The sequence below is a fragment of the Sciurus carolinensis genome, chromosome X (assembly GCF_902686445.1).
Source record: "Sciurus carolinensis chromosome X, mSciCar1.2, whole genome shotgun sequence".
Classification (NCBI taxonomy): Eukaryota; Metazoa; Chordata; class Mammalia; order Rodentia; family Sciuridae; genus Sciurus; species Sciurus carolinensis.
In genome coordinates this window covers 107,863,815-107,882,628 of record NC_062232.1, presented here as the reverse complement: position 1 = coordinate 107,882,628, position 18,814 = coordinate 107,863,815, and positions in this window count along the sequence as shown.

The following is an 18,814-nucleotide window of genomic DNA, read 5'->3' as shown; positions in this document are numbered from 1 at the left end:
TTGTGCATGATGTAGATTCACACCATTCATGTAAACATACATGTACATAGGGTAATACTGTCTGTCTCAGTTCACCATTTTTCATACCGCCTTCCCTGCTGCATCTATTTCCTACCACTCCAACACTTGACACGGTTCTGTTGGAATAGAGGATTCAATACTTGACACGGTTCTGTTGAAAGATCATCCTCCCTCTCGGGGACCATAGGCATGGCATGTCTCCTTGTGCAGTTGCTTTTAATACTAATAATCAATATTTCCTTAGATTCAGATTATAGACAATACTGGGGAGATTTCATGGTGATGGGGCACAAAATAACATACAATAAACTTTAATATTAATACTTAGATGAAATCATGAATAAGCAATTATGATTTGCTCAAATTTGTAAGGAACCTGTGATTTTTTTAGTATACAAATTCTCTAAAAGTTATATATAGGTATATGAGAATGTATTCCTCTGAGCTTTGATGTGGTGTTTGGTCGTCATTGCTTTCTTAGTGTTTATGATTAACTTTAAGGATTTTTTTCCACTTAATAAAAAATAGTTAGATTATAAGTACAATTTGTACTCTTCCTATGTCTAGGTCTTTAAAATTCAAAATAGTTATAGTCTGCCATTGAGTACATGAAATAGAATAAATATTAACTATAAGCTAATTGCTCTATTCTCTGTTAGTAATAACAAAAATTTTCCACTGTTAATAACTAACAGAGTTCTTGGAAAGGGTAACTTCTGTAGAAACTTAATGATGTATACTTTCAGGGAAATTAAAACTAAACTGAGCATGGTGCCCTCTACCTTGCTGGGAACTGGGTTTTTCTTTTTTATTTAAGCTATCATACAGTAAGAACATGTTTTTTTTTTTTTTCAAAGAAGTATTATTAATTAATTAATTAATTAATTTTTTATTGTACACAAATGGGATACATGTTGTTTCTCTGTTTGTACATGGAGTAAAGGCATACAATTTGTGTAATCATAAATTTATATAGGGTAATGTTGTTTGATTCATTCTGTTATTTTTTCCCTTCCCCCCACCCCTCCCACCCCTCTTTTCCCTTTATACAGTCCTCCATTCTTGCCCCCCTCCCTAACCCTAACTCTAACCCTAACACTAACCCCTCCCACCCCCCATTATGTGTCATCATCCACTTATCAGTGAGATCATTCGTCCTTGGGTTTTTTGAGATTGGCTTATCTCACTTAGTATGACATTCTACAATTTCATCCATTTGCCTGCAAATGCCATAATTTTATCATTCTTTATGGCTGAGTAATATTCCATTGTATATATATACCACAGTTTCTTTATCCATTCATCAATTGAAGGACATCTAGGTTGGTTCCACAATCTGGATATGGTGAATTGAGCAGCTATGACCATTGATGTGACTGTTTCTCTGTAGTATGCTGATTTTAAGTCCTTTGGGTATAGGCCAAGGAGTGGGAGAGCTGGGTCAAATGGTGATTCCATTCCAAGTTTTCTAAGGAATCTCCACACTGCTTTCCAGAGTGGCTGCACTGATTTGCAGCCCCACCAGCAATGTATAAGTGTACCTTTCTCCCCACATCCTCGCCAACACCTGTTGTTGCTTGTATTCTTGATAATCGTCATTCTAATTGGGGTGAGATGGAATCTTAGGGTGGTTTTGATTTGCATTTCTCTTATTACTAGAGATGTTGAACATTTTTCCATATGTTTCTTGATTGCTTGTAGATCTTCTTCTGTGAAGTGTCTGTTCATTTCCTTAGCCCATTTGTTGATTGGGTTATTTGCATTTCTTGGTATAGAGTTTTTTGAGATCTTTATAGATTCTGGAGATTAATGCTCTATCTGAAGTATGATTGGCAAAGATATTCTCCCATTCTGTAGGCTTTCTTCTTTCTTTGCTTTGCTGATAATTTCCTTTGCTGAGAGAAAACTTTTTAGTTTGAGTCTATCCCAGTTATTGATTCTTGCTTTTATTTCTTGTGCTATGGGAGTCCTGTTGAGGAATTCTGATGCTAAGTCAACGTGTTGAAGATCTGGACCTACTTTTTCTTCCATAATCTGCAGGGTCTCTGTTCTGATTTCAAGGTCTTTGATCCATTTTGAGTTGAGTTTTGTGCATGGTGAGAGATATGGGTTTAATTTCATTCTGTTGCATATGGATTTCCAATTCTCCCAGCACCAATTGTTGAAGAGGCTATCTTTAATCCATTGCATATATTTGGGACCTTTGTCTAGTATGAGAAAATTGTATTTATTTGGGTTTGTGTCCATGTCCTCTATTCTGTACCATTGATCTACCTGTCTATTTTGGTACCAATACCATGCCGTTATTGTTACTATTGCTTTGTAGTAGAGCTGAAGATCTGGTATTGCAATGCCCCCTGCTTCGCTATTTCTCCTAAGGATTGCTTTAGCTATTCTGGGTTTTTTATTCTTCCAGATGAATTTCATAATTTCTTGCTCTATTTCTGTAAGGTACATCATTGTGATTTTAATTGGAATTGCATTGAATCTGCATAGCACTTTTGGTAGTATGGCCATTTTGACAATATTAATTCTGCCTATCCAAGAACATGGGAGATCTTTCCATCTTCTAAGGTTTTCTTTAATTTCTTTCTTTAGTGTTCTGTAGTTCTCATTGTAGAGGTCTTTCACCTCTTTTGTGAGATTGATTCCCAAGTATTTTATTTTATTTGAGGCTATTGTGAATGGGGTGGTTTTCCTAATTATTCTTTCCAAAGATTCATCACTTATGTAAAAAATGCATTAGATTAATGTGCATTGATCTTATATCCCGCTACTTTACTGAATTCACTTAGGAGTTCTAAAAGTTTTCTGGTGGAATTTCCTGGTTCCTCTAAGTACATAATCATATCATCAGCAAATAGGGATAGTTTGAGTTCTTCTTTTCCTATTCATATCCCTTTAATTTCTTTGGACTGTCTAATTGCTCTGGCTAGAGTTTCAAGGATCATATTGCATAGAAGTGGTGAAAGAGGGCATCCCTGCCTTGTTCCAGTTTTTAGGGGGAATGCTTTCAGTTTTTCACCATTTAGAATGATATTATCCATGGGCTTAGCATAGATGGCCTTTACAATGTTAAGGAATGTTCCCACTATCCCTATTTTTTCTAGTGTTTTGAGCATGAAGGGTGCTGCATTGTATCAAATGCTTTTTCTGCATCTATTGAAATAATCATGTGATTCTTGACTTTAAGTCTATTGATATGGTGAATTACATTTATTGATTTCCTGATGTTGTACCAACCTTGCATCCCTGGGATGAAACCCACTTGATCATGGTGCACTATCTTTTTAATATGTTTTTGTATGCGATTTGCTAAAATTTTGTTGAGAATTTTTGCGTCGATGTTCATTAAGGATATTGGTCTGAAATTTTCCTTCCTCAATGTATTTCTGTCTGGTTTAGGTATCAGGGTAATATTGGCTTCATAGAATGAGTTTCGGAGGGTTCCATCCTCTTCTATTTTATGGAATACTTTGAGAAGTATTGAATGAGCTCTTCTTTAAAGGTTTTGTAGAACTCGGCTGAGAATCCATCTGGTCCCGGACTTTTCTTTGTTGGTAGGCTTTTGATGCCTTCTTCTGTTTCATTACTTGAAATTGGTCTATTTAAATTGTGTATGTCCTCCTCGTTCAGTTTAGGCAATTCATATGTCTCTAGAAACCTGTTGATGTCTTCGAAATTTTCTATTTTGATGGAGTATAGATTTTCAAAAAGCTTTTAATTATGTTTTGTATTTCAATCGTGTCTGTTGTGATATTACCTTGTTCATTCCGAATTTTAGTGATTTGTGTTTTCTCTCTTCTTCTCTTTGTTAGTGTGGCTAAAGGTTTATCAATTTTGTTTATTTTTTCAAAGAACCAACTACTTACTTTGTCCATTTTTTGAATGGTTTCTTTTGTTTCAATTTCGTTGATTTCTGCTCTGAGTTTAACAATTTCCTGTTTTCTACTACTTTTTGTGTTGGTCATTTATTTTTTGAGTTTTACTTCTTTTATTGAATGCGCTCCATGAAATAAATTTTCCTCTAAGTACTGCTTTCATAGTGTCCCAGAGATTTTGATATGATGTTTCTTTGTTCTCATTGACCTCTAAGAATTTTTTAATTTCCTTCCTAATATCTTCTGTTATCCATTCATCATATAATAGCATATTGTTTAATCTCCAGGTGTTGGAGTAGTTTCTGTATTTTACTCTTTCATTTATTTCTAACTTCAATCCATTATGATTTGATAGAATACAAGGTAGTGTCTCTATCTTCTTGTATTTGCTGACATTAGCTTTGTGGCATAATATATGGTCTATTTTAGAGAAGGATCCATGTGCTGCTGAGAAGAAAGTGTATTCGCTCTTGGTTGGATGGTATATTCTATAAATGTCTGTTAAGTCTAAATTATTGATTGTGTTATTGAGATCTATGGTTTCTTTGTTCAATTTTCATTTGGAAGATCTGTCCAGTGGTGAGAGAGGCGTGTTAAAATCACCTAGTATTATTGTATTGTGGTCTATTTGGTTTCTGAGATTGAGAAGGATTTGTTTGACATACATGGGTGAGCCCTTCTAGCTTTTAGGGTCTGGATTGAAAAATCTGCTGATATCCATATTGGTTTCCCCCTGAATGTAATTTTGTTCTTTTCTCTCACAGCCTTTAAAATTCTGTCTTTATTTTGTATGTCAGTTATTTTCATAATAATATGCCTTGGTGTGGGTCTGTTGTAATTTTGTGTATTTGGAGTCCTATAAGCCTCTTGAACTTGATTTTCCATTTCATTCTTCAGATTTGGGAAATTTTCTGATATTATTTCATTGAATAGATTGTTCATTCCTTTGGTTTGTTTCTCTAAGCCTTCCTCAATCCCAATAATTCTCAAATTTGGCCTTTTCATGATATCCCATAGTTCTTGCAGATTCTGTTCATGATTTCTTACCATCTTCTCTGTTTGTTCAACTTTGTTTTCGAGGTTAAATATTTTGTCTTCAATATCTGAAGTTCTGTCTTCCAGCTGTTCTATCCTATTGGTTATGCTTTCTATGGAGTTCTTAATTTGGTTTATTGTTTCCTTCATTTCAAGGATTTCTGTTTTTTTTTTTTCAATATCTCTAACTGTTTATTGAAATGATCTTTTGCTTCCTGTATTTGCTCTTTTAACTGTCGATTGGTGCGATCATTCAATGCCTGCATTTGCTCTTTCATCTCATCATTCAATGCCTGCATTTGCTCTTTCATCTCATCATTTGCTTCCCTGATCATTTTAATTATGTACATTCTGAAATCCCTTTCTGTCATTTCTTCTGCCATGCTGTCGTTGGATTTTATTGATGTAACATCTAGATTTGTTTGGGGCATTTTCTTCCCTTGTTTTCTCATATTGTTCAGGAATCAGTGGGTCATTAAGATATTGCAGATTTCCTCTATCGACTTATAATGTCCCTGAAGATTTCTAGAATATCCCCTCTTAGCCTTCAATAGCCTGAAGTCTTGGAGGAAGTTGATAATGCGGAGCTCCACAAGGAAGCTGCCTCTCTAGGGTTGGTAACCCTCAGGTGGCGTATATTCCCTGATAGTGGGCAGAGGTGCCCCCATTTGTTGACCAAAGGTCATCCAACGGGGAACTAGGCTGCGGGCTGAGGCAAGGCCTGTTTGTGCCTGTGTCTCTGGTTTTACCGTCCCTGTGGGAAAACCTCACCTGGCAGGGAAGACTCACCCGGTGGGGAGGTCTCGCTGGTCATTTCCCCTCCTAGAGGTTCCCCTCAATCTACAACTACCGCCTGGGCTGGGCTGTCTTCCTCTTCAACGTTCCCAGGGGCCCGTGTCTACCTCCTGGGCCTGGGAGCCTCACCCTTCGCAGGCGAGTCTTCTTAGGCTGCCTCTCCTCAGAGAATCTTCCCGCAGTCCTGGAACCTTCGCTCCACCCCTAGGCGTGTCTCTGTGTGGCTCTCCCAGCAAGAAGCCGCCTAGCTCCTGGGACCCTGCTCTGCACCTAATCGCCTGGCTATGTGGCCCCTCCTCTGAGCCGCCACCTGGAGCCCCGTACAATAGCTCTGAGACCCAGAGACCCGCCACACACCTCCTCCTCCAGACAGCGGCCCGGTTTCCGACACAGTCACTAGGAGTCCAAGCAACTCACTTCAGGTCTCCTCCTCCCGCCAACCACCCGTAGCCCTAGGCAGTCACTCTGAGTCCAAGTGACGCACCCTGTTCCTCCTTCTCCTCCTCAGGGTAGCCCCCCGGGTGTTCAGGAGTGGTGGCTCCGAGACCAAGTGACCCACCGCGCTCCTCCTCCAGGCAGGCCACCGGTGTTCAGGAGCGGTTGCTTTGAGTCCAATCACCTCACCACTCGCCTCCTCCTCTGGCAACCGCCTGTGGCTCTGATGCAGTCACTCCTAGACCAAGCGGCCCGCTGCGCTTCTCCTCTTCCTCCGGGCAACCCCCCAGGTGTTCAGAAGCGATCGTTCTGAGTCCAAGCGACCCACAGCGCTCCTCCTTCAGGCAGGCCACCGATGTTCAGAAGCAGTAGTTCTGAGTCCAAACAGCTGACCACGCAGCTCCTCCTCTGGCCACCGCCTGTGACTCTGATGCAGTCACTCCTAGACCAAGCGACCTGCCTCGCTTCTCCTGTTTCTCCGGGCAGCCCCCCCCCGGTGTTCCGAAGCGTTCGTTCTGAGTCCAAACAGCTCACCACGCAGCTCCTCCTCAGGCAGTCGCCCGGAGCCCCAGTGGTTGCTCCGAGTCCAAGCGCTGTGCTGAGCCGCCTCCTCTACGATGACCCCAGTTGTCTGTGTTTACCGCTCCAGCGGGGGGAGGGGTGTCTTGCCGAGCAACTCTACTTCACAAAGTTCCCTGTGTTCCGGGGCTACCGCCCCATCCAGGATGCCTCCCCAACGGGAGAGACTCACCCTGCGGCTTTGAGTTGGTCCCAAGTCTCTCACTATCTCCTCTTTTGAATCCTGCGTCCTGGAGCAACGCGAAATGCAGCCGCCCTCTAGTCCACCATCTTGAAAAACTCCCATACTTGATAAATTGAACTACAATTCTGAGTCCTGTAACAAAAATAGCTTAAGCAAAAATACCATTATTTTGCAGTGTTTAAGGCAGAAGCGGTAACAGCAAACAGTCTTTGCTGGTATAGGCAGAATGACCATGACAAGAAGTTGCTTGATAGAGGTACATTAGGCCATCTTATAATGTCTATTAGCTCTTACCTTGCCCAATATAAAAACACTACAGGCTACTAGGGTTTCAGGTTAATTGGTAGAAGACATATATAAACTACCATTAAAAACAGACCAATCTTACTAAGCACATGAAAAAATGTTGAATGTTACTGGTCTTCAGTTCAATTCAAATTGAAACCATAATGAGATACTATATACCCACCAGAATGGTGAAAATAAAGTATGACAAGACCAAGTCTTTGTGAGAGTGTGAAGTAACTGAGTGGGACTCTTGTACTTTGTGGGGAAGAGTATAAAATATTATACCCATTTTGGAAAACTGTTTAGCAGTTCCTTCTAATTAAACATACACCTAGCCTGTGACCCAGCATTTTGACTGCTATTTCTATTTCCTAGGAGAAATGAAAATATATGCTCACAAAAAAGAGCAAGAATATGTAAAGTGAGAGACCCAGGCCTAGTCCAGCACCACTGGGTGAGACTTCCCCTCCAGGAAGGCAGGCCCAGAGAGCCAGGCCCAGCCCAGTGCAGCCAGGTGAGACTTCCGTGCCTGGGAGTCCCAGCCCAGAGAATCAAGCCCAGACCAGCTCAGCCCCAGCCTGCAGTCTAGTGCCCACACTGAGGTTGACCATCTGTCAACATGTGGAGGTGCCTCTGCCCACTAGCAGGTATTATACCCACCTGGAGGCCACCATCCCTATAGGGGCAGCACCCTTCTTGGGTCACTGCATTATCAAGTTCCTCCCAGAACTCAGGCTACTGAAGACTAGGAGGTTTGTACAGTACTGTATAGATTTATTGTAGATTTTATTTATTAGTAGTAATATTACAATTATTCCTATTATACCTACATTTCTTTATTAATATTTTTTCTCATTCTCTCTATTCTCCTCTTATCTATCTGTCTTCTTGGAGATGCTTTCTCCTGTTTCACATGCTGACAACCAATTTCTTTTAATTCCACTTTCACTGTTCCTATGACACAATACCTCTATAGACACACTTCTTTTCTCATTAACATTGTATCCTACACCCCTCCCCATCTTCTTTGTCCACCATTAGAAATCATGGTCCTTATTCCAAAACTATTGGCTAAGCTCAAACTCATCACCTCTGTTTATTAAGACAATATGGTTAATATCTTAAAAGGGAATATTTGAGTTAAGGATGCATATTGTTTGTATTGTGTGCTGCTAATATTGATCTCTCAATTCAAGGTGAGGTATTGGAAACCTGCAGAGACACTATAAGTCTATAGGGGGGAAACAGCAATATCTCAGATTTGCACTCCTAGAGAGAAAGATACATGAACAATATGAGAGAAAAAGGGAAGAAGGTGTCCCAAACAAACCTAGATACTACATCAATAAAATCCAATGACAGCATGGCAGAAGAAATGTCAGAAAGGAAGTTCAGAATGTACATAATTAAAATGATCAGAGAAGCAAACAATGAGATAAGAGAGCAAATGCAGGCATTGAATGATTGCACCAATCAACAAAGAGCAAATGCTATTTTTAGCAAATACAAAAAGATAGAGATACTATCTTCTATTCTATCAGATCATAATGGAATGAAATTCAAAATCAATGACAAAATCAAAACCAGAAACTACTCCAACAGCTGGAGATTAAATAATATGCTATTGAATGATGCATGAATAACAGAAAACATCAGGGGGGAAATAAAAATTATTCCTAGAGGTAAACAAGAACAAACAAACAATATGTCAAATCTCTGGGATGCTATGAAAGCAGTACTAAGAGGAAAATTCATTGCATGTAGCACATTCCATAAAAGAAGAAAAAGTCAACAGATGATCAACCTAACATTACAGCTCAAAGCCCTAGAAAAAGATGAACAGATCAACACCAAAAGTAGTAGAAGACAGGAAATAGTTAGAATCATAGCTGAAATCAATGAAATTGAAACAAAAGAAACAATCAAACAAATTGACAAAATAAAAAGTTGGTTCTTCCAATCTCAAAAAACCAAAAGACAAATGATCTTGCTGATAAGCAGATGATGACATATAATGGGGGGTGGGAGGGGTTAGCATTAGGGTAGGGTTAGGTTTAGGGTTAGGGTTAGGGAGGGGGGCAAGAATGGAGGAAGGAATGACTGTATAGAGGGAAAAAAGGGGTGGGAGGGGTGGGGGGGAAGGAAAAAAAAAATAACAGAATGAATCAAACAACATTACCCTATGTAAATTTATGATTACACAAATGGTATGCCTTTATTCCATATACAAACAGAGAAACAACATGTATCCCATTTGTTTACAATAAAAAAAATTGGTTCTTTGAAAAAATAAACAAAATTGATAAACCCTGAACAACACTAACAAAGAGGAGAGAAAAACTCAAATTACTAAAATTTGTTAAGACTGGCAGCTTTCCCCCAGTAATCTCACCCTCTGCTTAAGACTAAAGATACCTGCTTTATGAACATAGAGTAGTCAAATTAGATGTGCTTTGAAATTGGACAACCTGGTTCAAATCCTGGATCTGCCACTTAATAATTGTGATTTTCATAACTTAAACTAACTGAGGTTCTATTTTCTCATCTATAAAGTGAAGATAATAATAGTACATGCCTTACAAGGTTAAAATATAATTTATATATATAAAGCACCTAAAATGGTATCTGGTTCTCAGTAAGCACCCACTAGGTGGTACTTTCTATTATTAGGATCAAAAGGTCCAAACCTGAGCTATATATAGGTGGAAACACTTGTTTACATTGATTTTTTTAAATGTTTTATCATTCTATTTAAATTTCTGTTGTCTGTTTTCCAGTTTGAAATAACCAGTCCATATGCACTCAATCTGTGCTATGTCTGAGTCCCCACCTTGTCCTGTTTTTGATACCAGTATCTGATCTATTCATTCTTGTTTAAGTTAGCAACCAAACTGTAATATATACTTTCTCTCTGAGCCATCCTGTCCCTTCTTGCCCTTGTGCTATCATTTGGATTTTCAGGGTCCTCTAAAAAGCTCATGTGTAAGCAACTCAGGAATGTTCAGAGATGAAATGATTAGATTATGAGTACTATAATTTCATCAGTGGATTAATCCATGTGATGGATTAATAATTTGAACTGTTGGATGATAACAGTAGTTAGGTGGGTAATGACCTGAAGAAATAGGTCAACTGGGGTCATGCTCTTGGACTATATCTGTCCCTGGCATCCCTCACTCTGTGATTCCTGGCAGCAATGTACTGAGCAGTTTTTCTCTGCCACACCCTTCTGCCATGATCACCTTAGGCTCAGAGCAATGGAGTTGGCTGACTGAGCATGAACTGAATCTCTGATACTGTGGGCCCAACTTAAACCTTTCTTCCTCTAAGTTGTTCTGGTCAAGTATTTCAGTCACAGCAATGAAATCCTAACACACCATGCCTTCTGATGCTTGTATCTGTTTCCAATAACCTAATATGAACCAACTGTGACTTGACTTAGTCTTAGTTTTACCATCAGTTCAGCACCATCACTGAATAGCTCTTTACTTTCCCTTTGTCTTATATTCCACATTTTCCAGTTCCCTTGGGAAGAAAAAGTCATGCCATTGTGCATTTATTGTTCTTCTTAGTGGTAAGTAAATGTTGAGTCAACATCAATTTTCTATCACTACAGGAAAGACATTGCCAATTCTACTCCACTGTCATTTGTAGTACTAAATTGTTTAAAATGGTTATTAACAAATTTAAATTAACTAAAATGAAATGATGTAAGGAATTCAGTTGTTCAGTTTCCCTGGCCATACTTTATGGGCTCAATAGACATATGACTAGTGTTACTCTATATGAAAGGTCAAATATGGGGTCTAGACTAGGACATTGTAAGATGCCTTTAAGTATAGCTGCTAAGATCTGCTTGGGAGAGAATGTGGAATGCCAGATGAATTTTATCTCTGGCCTGATAATCAAAAGGAGACAAGTATAAAATACTGGTTAAGGGCATGGATTTGACAGCCAGGTGGTCTCACTTAAGATTATGTCTCTGACAATTACTAGTGATATGAATTAGGGTAAATTGCTTTGTTTCACTGTGCCTCTTTTCTATCACTAATAGAGATTCTTATAGGCAATCTTGTGATAATTACATGAAATTTCTTATATACATGCATATATAATTGAGCATACATATATAATTGAGAGCTATATACAAATTTGTTATCATTGTTAATCATTTGGGAGGCAGTATTTAATAAACTAAATATTAGGGCAATTGTCCACCAGCAATGTAATTTTTGTAAATTTAGTAACAGAAATAATGATTTAAGAGACAAATATTTCATTATGATTTGAATATCTGTATGTGATAGGGAAAAGAGCCAAATATTACATAGCATGTTTTACACTTGCACTGTATTTGATTTTCCTGGAGGAAAAGGAAGTGGAATATTTTATTTCCAAGCTAAGTTTCATGTTCTGGAGAGCTATCCCAAGTGAGTGTGAGATAAAACAGCAAGAGAATCAGGAATGGTCATAGGGGATTATTAGGCTAGAAAATTAGATTGAAAAATAATTTCTGTACATATAGCAGTTGCAGCAGGTGGGGAACACCCACTGAAGAAGATATTGAGAAAACATGCTGAGTTTTAACTGAGCGTTAGTAAAGGTGATGAACTAGGGATACTGTTAGGCAATGTGAAGGATACAGAAAGACACAAGAGTACAAAGATGCATTAGAATCCCTTTCTTTTCTCCATCTCACTTTTAGAGGTAGAACACTCTGTCATAAAGACAAGAGACCTACCGCCATGTTCTGATGAATATCAGTATATTTGATCATCATAAGTTTCCTCTAACTGACCTAACAGTATTAGGGTTCTATAAAACGGCAGAATCTCTTTAGATTAAGTATCAACTAAGGGTATTCTGAAGGTACTTTGGTGACTCAATCCCAGTCTGTTCTAGTTTTTGCTGTCTAGGTTGGAAGACATCCTGGACAGACACATTTCCCTCGTTTCCCTTCTTTACCTTAAGACCATCTATGGAAACATTCCCTGCTCTCAACCAAAACTCATCTGGCCAGTTTAGTCATTTCCTTAGAGGTGTAAGTGGCAATCAGTTGCATTGATAAAAATGCAGATGGATTATGCTTAGGAGGAAAATCAAATAATCCATCTGGGTACTCTAGTCTGGTCACAAACACTATATAGTCACTTGGTATGTAATTATTTGTACTGAATATTTTTTAAAAGTTACAGCAAATAGCCTCTACAAAGGTAGAAAAGCAAAAAATCAGAGTGTATTTAGTGAAATATAATTGAGTAATTATGATTTAAATACAGAAAGTGTCAAGGAGGTTGGATAGCATTGGAAGAGCAGATATTATGGTGGTATCCAGGGACTAAAACATAAATTGTATGTGGCACCATACTTTGAACAGAATTGGAAAAACAATAAATGTTGGGTAACTACATGAGTATTAGGTGGTTGTGATAAGGATTTTGGATTTCATACCAATGGTGGTAAACTATTAATGGGTAAGTGGAGAAAATCATAAAGTTTAAAGTGATAATTATGAGAGAATGTTGACAGGACTTGCTTGTGATAAAGGGATGAGAAAGATGGAGGAATTGGGAGTGATTCCAACATTTCTGAAAAGAACAACTGTGTGAATGGAAGTGCCATTCACTGGCAGCACTGAATGAGTAAATCTATGTGGGGGTAGATGATAAATCTGTTTGGGAAATGTTAAGTATGAGTTAGCTGCAAGTCATCCAGTTGGGGATTTTTAGTAGGAATCAAGACAATGAATCTGGAGCTCAGGAAATATAATGGGACAGAAGATACCAATTTGTAAATAATTATGAAAAGGCAATAGAAGACATGGAAGTTTATTGGATAATTTTAGTAAAGAGAGTCAAGGAAGGAGCCTGGAGTATGTCAACCTTCAAGTGACAGATGAAGTAAAATGAGGCAGTTAAGAGCAATGAGGAGGAACTGTTTAAGAAACTTGATGAGAGGGCTGGGGATATAGCTCAGCTGGTAGAGTGCTTGCCTTAGCAAGCATGAGGCCCTGGGTTCAATCCCCACTAGCGCAAAAAAAAAAAAAAAAATTGATGAGAGATTAAAAATGGCAATATAAGTAGAAGAAAAAATATCACTAGAAGAATTAGAATTACTTGGTAGTCAATGGAAATATATGGCACATAAAAATCAAGTATTTTGCATTTGGAGATAGCAACTGAACATAGTGAGATAATTGCAATAGGAAGATTATTTCAATGACCAGATTGTACTGGTTTAAGGTAGAAGTAGGAACATGATTTTGGGACATGTCAGAGGCCATGCTATCCTATGAATATGTGTTCTGGATGCATCCTATTCTTATTTATTTCTTTATACATACTGGGAATTGAACCCAGAGACACACTACTAATAAGCTACATTCCCAGACATTTTTGGTTTTTAGACAGGGCCTCAGTATGTTGCTGGGGCTGGCCTCAAACTTGTAATTCTATGGCCTCAGCCTCTACATTATAGGCTTGTGCCACCACACCTGGCATACTATGTTCCCAAATAAAGTTTCCTGTGTTGGAATTTCTCAAAAAATAGGAAGAGTGAATGTAAATTACTCACTGAATATTCTTCACTATGAAGAGGTGAAGAAAGGAGATAATAGCTAGAGATTGAGAATTGAGAGTATGGTGTACTTTTATTATTTTTGGATTTATGAAAATGTATGTGGAGAAGATTTGAACATGTTTATTGAGTGAGGGAAGGAGTCTGGTACTCGATAGAAAATGAAAAAGTAAGATCATAGCACCTCTCTATAGAAAGAATTTTTTTTCTTTTTTTGCAGTGCTTGGAATCAAATCCAGGGCCTCACACACAGTAGGCAAGTGTTCTGCTCTGAGCTCCAACCCCAACACCCTAGAAATGAAAATTTGACTAAGGTCACTAAGCTGCAGTACTAATAGAGTGAGCTGTGTCTGAAACACTCATCTGGTGCATGAGTGATCATTAATTGACTCTTGTATTGAGCGTTAATGAGAAGGCGGTAGTGACCATTAATTAGGAGATGTTTGCAAGATGAGAAAAAAGTGTTCACTCTTGAAAATTCAATGGTTGACATTAAAGGACATTAGCTCCTAACAGAATTAAAGAGGGGGAATTAATGACATGAAAATTCGCATAAAAGCTGTCAAAATATGGCATCCAGGCAGGTGAAAGAGATCAGAAAATTCCCAGGTTGAAGTGGTCACTAAATCTGTCTCTAAACAAGCAAAGTGAAATGGAGAGTTGAAATAATTGTTTTAAATCCTTAAGTTCCCAAAACCCATTATGGATAAAGATGAATTTATAAGATCAGACAGAACTTCTCAGAGGTGTGTGGGGATCAGTGTCCACTCAATATCTAGCCATAGAGTTTGTGGAGTACAGGAAAAAAATTATACTACTAACATATCCTACTAATTTCATGCTCCTAATTTATCTAAAAGGAACTGGATTATAAGGAACATAATATAGAAATATGGAAGGCACACAAAATCTTTACAAAAGGACATTCCTGTGAGTGTAGCTCCAAGGAGTTGGAATAATTCCTGCACTTTTTTGGAGTCATGAACTTTAAAGGCCCATTTTATACTTGCAAACTTCTGAATTGGTTTCATTTTAGTATCAAATGGAATCCATCTTCTCCTCTGAAATATATCCTTAAAGTGTAAATCCCCTTGGTTATCCTGCTCTTTCCCTAAGGAGTATCCTTTCCTAAAAATTTAGATGTTTTGGGAGGATAATTAAAGACCGCAGAGTACCCATTTAGAATAAGACAGGTGGATCTTTAAGGATTGGTGCTTTAGCTTTTGGAATGATTCCTTCTAGATATGGAGAAGCACATTTCTCATTTTTTGTTTATTCATTTTGTCACTAAATATTTATTAAGCAGCAGCTATGTTCAAGGTACTATGCTAGGAACTAGGGATACAGCAATGACTAAGATAGGCCCTAAATTTATGAGGGTCATATATTACTGGAAATTCCGGCTACAGAGGTTTCTTATGCCTTTTACTCTTAGCCTAATATCTGATGTAGCCAGACCCTGTGTTGGACAAAGGATTTAAACAATTTGCCTTTTGTTGTGACTTGGCTTCCTACAGATCTATTCAACCTGCTTGCTTACTGATTTGCCCCATGCTTCTGGGTCCTAGACATGGGCCTTGAGACATGGTCACTTTGAAACTGCTGTTTTGCAGTCCTGTGGGAGGCACTACTATAAGAAAACTATTTTACCCCAATGTTTTTTGTGTAGACTGAATTTCTAAATTTGGAGAGGAAAAAAAATAATTAGAAAATTCAGGAAAATGTAAGTACAACTGCTGGGTGTTGGGCCCATTACCATTGGTAAAAGTTTAAGACATTGGGCAAACGAATGCAATCTCTTCTCTGTACATTCATTTGTGTAATAAAGGACTAAGAACTAAATATGTGATTCTCATTATTTTCAGATTCACAGAATTTCACGCTGGTAATATGTACTTAATATATCAGTGAATTGAATACCTACTTAATGACAGCAAGACTTTAAAAAGAATATACTATTTAATAATTACAGCATCATCGGCACAGTTTCAAAAGCATAGGACTTTATTCATTTATTTAGTTGTGTTTTTCACCAGTTATTTACTAAGCATCTAAGGTGTAGCTAGAGCCTTGTGAAATGTTGGGGGTGTTAGAATATGTCAAGTTCTCTACTTTCAAAGTCTTATAATCTATAGGTGACAGACATATCTGTAGAGTGTTAGGTTCTCTTTGTGGTGGGGGGCAGTATAGGGTGCTCTGGAAATTAAAAGGAGAAGCACCTAATGTAGCCTAAGTTCATCAGAGAGAATCTTCCAATTGATTCATGTATGAACTAAGGATTAAAGCATTAGTAGAAGTTAGCCAGGTAAGGAAAGTAGGAAAATGGGAAAGCAAAGAATGTTATTTATTTTGACTATAAATTATCTAGGTGCATATAGGTTCCTGTAGCAGCATATAACCCTAGGGATCTTTAAGATGTAAGATGGGACTTGTTGAACCAAATATATATTATGGTTCCTCCTAATTTTTACAATTGGTGGTTCTGTATCTATAACTTTTATGTGATTAATCTATTCCTATATAGGAAAAGTAAAATAAATGCAAATAATCCAAAGAGGTACAGCCAATTATTCCAAATAATGTACTTTTGGTGAAGTCACATTTCCTATGTTTGATTTTTAAGTTATGGAAACTGATATTTTTGGCTAGGTTCTCTCGAAAATGTCCTTACTGTATGAGAATTTTCAAGGGTGCTCTAGAGTTTTCCTTGTGTCATTTTTCTTCTCAAGTTCACCAATGCTACCACTATTCCAACTGTGGATTAAAGACCCTGAGGGATGACCCTGTGCTGAAACTTTTGAGTAGCACTCAATATACAATTTGTGGGCCTCAGTATAAAAGGAAAATATTAATCCATTATTTAAAAATTATTAAGAATTTCAAGGTAGTAACCCCAGAGTTTTGACTCTTTCCACCCTTCTATGTGTGGAGTCTGTGCACTTGTTGCATACCCATGAAGTCAACCGGTCTTTTAGAACACTTTACTGAAAATTTGGGAATCATGGAAGGGAAAGATGACATAGAGGAGACTGTACCACCACCATTAGTAATATAAGTGATTGCTGTCATAATCCACAGGGCCAAGTCTATAACCAGAATTTTATAAAAGGCATCTGTGTGCATAACTCTTGGATTGTTTTTATGTGGTCAAGAAGCTAACTAATTGCCACTTCCTACCCCAAACAACAAATTATGTGAGCATGTTTATATACTAGGTTCTAGGTTAAGCTCCAGCTTCTTCTATACCCAGAAAGAGGAGGATCTTCCCCTTTCTCCCTCATGAGAACCAATTCCTATGTTCATATTTTCACTCAAGCCCTGTTTTGTTTAAGGACAATTGCCAATGGGAATGCCAGCTCCACTGAGAAGACAGCTCCCAAACTCTGTTAAACATAGCCTTGTTGAATTGGACCCTTACTTTTTAGACTAATTTAAGCCATATAAACCATTTGTGGTTCTCCTTTTGTAAGAGCTAGTATTATATAGCAGGGAAACATCATAACTATGCATCTTTTATAATATTCTGCGTGTCTCAGATAAAATTTTCTAGTGAGAAATTGTAAAATACTCCAACAATTCTGAGGGTGACCAAGTAACAATTCAAGTACAGTATAGTCTAAATTCATAGAAAGTCACCACATCACCACCCCAAACAATGAAGTCTGTAGATACAGCCCTTACTCAATCATGTAGAACAATTTATATTGCCAAAGAGAACAGTTGTTTCAGAGTATAAAATATCTACATTGAGATTTTGAGATTATGTTACAGATTTCCAAGAAAAATAAATGTATTTAAAAAAATTGTATAATAAGACCATTTCACATCACTTTTCCAAAATAAAGGAATGGGCTACCCCAAAGGTTATTTGAGTTCTTTCCTCAAAAGGAAAAGAAAAGTGGCTTACAGTTTTTTAATGATTGTTTGTTCTTCTTATACCCATCAAGATTTCTAAAATCTTAGAGAAAATTTTTAGGCAAAATCAGGTTATTCTATTTAAGAAGGAAAAATAAATAAAAGTTACTCATAATTCTGTCATCACTAAAGACTTAAGGGGGTATGTTTAGCTTGTTATCTTTATTTTTTTAAATATTCATTTAAATTGTACAAGAAATGACATATTTTCTTGGCATAAAATTTTGATTAGAGTAAAAAGGGAAAGTCCCCATTAAGCCCTCCTGCCTCACTTTCATTCTCTTATAGCTAGAGATAACCACTGAAAAGAAGATAGTTTACATCCTTTCTGATCTTATTGTATATATTTGCCTACAGATACATATACATATGTTTAACTAGGATAATACCTAGAATGAAGGTTCAGTCAGAGGACACATTTTTAAATAATCATAAGCACTGCCAAATTTCCCTCCAAAATAGCATGAATAATTTGTACTATGTTGTAAGTACCCATTGCTTTGAATCATTCCTAACACTGAATTTTATCATTTTTATTTTTTTCAATCTATGTTTCTACTCCCTAAACTAACTCCATATATTTTTATATGTAATTACTAATGTTTATATCTGGTAGGGCATGTCCTCCTTTTCTGTTTTCTTACCTACAGAATGAAGTAATAATAGTATCCTCTTCATAGGGCAATTGTGAAATATAGAGAAGTAAGCAAGAGTCAGATCATGTACTACCTTACAGGGTATGGTAAGTAGTTTGAATCTTCTAAGTGTGAGATGGATTCAAGGTAAGTTTTAAGAATGAGAATAATGTGGTTTGACATGTACTTTAAAGATGACTCTGGCTGGGATTATTGGTGCTGATAAAGTTCAAAGGACTTTATCACATACTGGTTTGCTATTCTTCTCCCTAAAGTCCTTATACATTGAAATCTCTGCTGGGATTGTCAGAAAGAGAGATGGTAGGGAGCAGAGTCGTGAGATTAGGCAAATAAAAAATACAGGGTAACCAACTGAATTTGCATTAGTAAATAGTGATTTTTTTGTATAAATTTTCTTGAGTAATGCATGTGCCATATTTATAATAAAAATGCTGATCTGATATTTGAAT